Genomic DNA, 3,231 nt, shown 5'->3' with positions numbered 1-3,231 from the left:
GCCTCTCTGCTCCTATGATGCTGCTTGGCCTGCTGTGTTCATCCAGCTCTGCACCTTGTTGTCAAAGATTATTTTTGAACTTCCCGTTCAATCAAGTTTTTCCCAAAACATGGCATTTCATGTTATTACAAAATATATGACTAATAATTAACACAGATATCTCAATAGTTCTATTTCAATACCTTCTCTACTGTATAAAGTAGAGGGACAACAACAAAAATACCTCGGGTCATCTTCCGTTGCCTTCTAATATATCTTCAGGGAAGTAGGTTAGTAGCAGTTCTTTTGCTGAGTACCACTCTATTTTTTTTGTCTAGAATACTACTCAAATAATCTGGGCTGCTAGTGAACCGAAGCACTTGTAGCTGTCTCAATCAATGTCATAAAAATAGTCATCTGTGACATTTGAACTGAAAGATACAAACAGCTATAATAAAAGCCAATTCTGACAAATGCAATTTATCCTGCTTTAAACAAACCAACTTGTCCAATGTTAGGGAAAACTTTATTATACCACAATTAATGAGGGATGTGAACTAAAGTAATGATCATGAAGATGATGGCACAGGCTTGAAGGGCCAAATGGCCTCTTCCTGCTCCTATATTCAATGTTTTTATGTTAAAACAAATCCTTATTCTCCTGAGTTTGTAGCTTTGAGATTTGGCTGCACATTAGAGTTCTAAGATAATAGCATATTATTTTTTATGCAAACCTATTTCTTCAGGGGAGGATTTTCTCCACTGTTTTTACCTTTTTGGGACTTCAGTTGCTATCACTTGTTTCATATTTCACCTCTGGGGCTGTAAAACAATTTCTCCACCTGTACTTCCTTCTGCCTCAAAAATAATAGTTGGAACAGCAATCAAGATTACCCCTTAAGCCTTAATTCTCCAATTTTAAACCTCCGACACCTTTGTCCACCGATAACCAAATAAATTTAACAATAAATTTATGCTTTGACTATCTTTCGGGAACAATGCGAGTAGAATATTAGAAGCAAGTGTTACAATGATGAAGTTTATAAGATTGCTGCCTTTTGGGATTGTGTCTTTAAGGTAAAATGAAGAGGGGGTGATATGTAACCTGGTCTACTGTCTTCCTGACAGGAAGGCTGGTAGCTTGATTGTTAGCAATTAAAGGGAACCCAGACAGTTTTACTTGGAAGGAGGTACAACATATTTATCATTGGAGAGATGGCAGAGACCTGTGTGCTAACAGTGGAGAGATTGAGTATACAACATCCCAGAACAGTGTTGAGAACATTAGGTTGTAAATAGTTGTGCTTTGAATGGTTCATTTACTTCTAAGAATTTAAAAAAAAGTTGGGTCTCAAGGATCGTAAGAGAATAAAGTGGATGTGTTATATAGATTCTATCTTAATGATGGAGATGTAATTATATCCAAACTTAGGGGAGCAATTTTTTCTTTTGGCAGGCCAGAGATTTGTTGAGAATGAATCGACTACTAGTTACAGGCACCGTCTGATTTTTAAAATTGTGGTACGCATTAAGAGCAGTCAATCCAAAACCATCAGAGTTCTGCCCATGTCCAAGAGAAAATTACCCTGTTACATTTGAGAAAACCTTATGAGCAAAATTCACCATAATTCTAAAACAAAGCAAATGGTTTTCGTAGGCTAATAACAATGATTTATGATGGTCTGCAGTATGTGAGTAATAAGTACAAGAAAAATCCCACACTACTGGGCCCCGCACACAAAATTACTTGCACTTGTCGGAACTTGATGTATTCATTAAAAGAAAAAGATGTTGCAGGGCCATGGAGAAAGAGTATGAACGGAGGATAATAAGATAACTCTTTAAAACATCATAGCACGATGGACTACATGACCTCCTTCTGTGCTGTATGATTCTATGATTGTGTAGGATCATTTTCACCCATTATATTCTTGGCAGGGAACCTCATCTGCGGGAAAAAGCATATCAGAAATCTGGGTGTGTTCTGGCCTCAATTTTATGAATAGTTAAATGCAATGAGCACTTAAATGTCAGATATGTGCTCTTAGCAGGTGACACTCCCTATTGAGAATGCTAAAATGGAAGATTACCCTTGTGGTTTGACGTTAAAAAAATCTCCATACAAGATTTTGTTCAAAAATTCCGAACACTACATTTAGTTGATGCCTCTGAAAGAAATTCCAAGCAATTTCTAACAATATAATTTTGGTTACTATTTTATAAGACTTGCACAGAAAGCATTTATAAAGTTATAGAGTCATACAGCACAGAAACAGACCCTTCGGCCCAACCATCCATGCCGAACATAATCCCAAACTAAACCAATCCCACCTGCCTGATCCTTGCCCATATGCCTCCAAACCTTTCCTATTCATTTATCCATCCAAATATCTTTTAAATGTTATTATTGTACCTGCATCCACCAGTTCCTCAGGAAGTTTATTCCACACGCAAACCACCCTCTGTGTAAAAAAAATTGCCTCTTATGTCTTGTTTAAATCTCTCTCATCTCACCTTAAAAATGTGCCCCCAGTCTTGAAATTCCCCAAGTTAGAGAAAAGACAACTACCATCAACTCTATCTATCCTCTCATTATGTTATAAACTTCTATCAGGTCACCTCTCAATCTCCTATACTCCAGTGAAAACAGTTCCAGCCTATCCAGCCTTTCCTTATAACTCAAACGTTCCATTCCTGGTAACATCCTGGTAAATCTCTTCTAAACCCTCTCCAGCTTGATAATATCCTTCCTATAACTGAGCAACCAGAACTGGACACAATACTCCAGAAGAGGCATCACCGATGTCCTGTACCACCTCAACATAACATCCCGTCTCCTATACTCACAGGACTGAGCAATGAAGGCAAGCATGCCAAACGCCTTCTTAACCATCCTGTCTGTATGTGTTGTAAACTTTAAAGAATTATGTACCTGCACCCCTAGGTCCCTCTGTTCTACAACACTACCCAAGGCCCTATCATTAATTGTATTAGCCCTACCCTTGTTTGTTGTAGCAAAATGCAATACCTCACATTTATCCAGATTGAACTTGATCTCTTACCATGAGAAGAAAAACCAAAAAGGTAGGAATGAATGCTCTTTACTTATTAATTGTCAGCCCTTCTGAGTTGGTCACTTTGATTTTGGATTTGTCACCACATTCTTTATGATTACTGGTTCTTTAGATTTTTTTCTGTATAATTTACAAGGTTATATGTCATGCATTTCAGCACGTACACAACAGATAAAGA

Source organism: Rhincodon typus, chromosome 3 (assembly GCF_021869965.1).
Source record: "Rhincodon typus isolate 14 chromosome 3, sRhiTyp1.1, whole genome shotgun sequence".
Classification (NCBI taxonomy): domain Eukaryota; kingdom Metazoa; phylum Chordata; class Chondrichthyes; order Orectolobiformes; family Rhincodontidae; genus Rhincodon; species Rhincodon typus.
The sequence above is the reverse complement of the archived record's forward strand: the minus strand, read 5'-3'. Positions refer to the sequence as shown.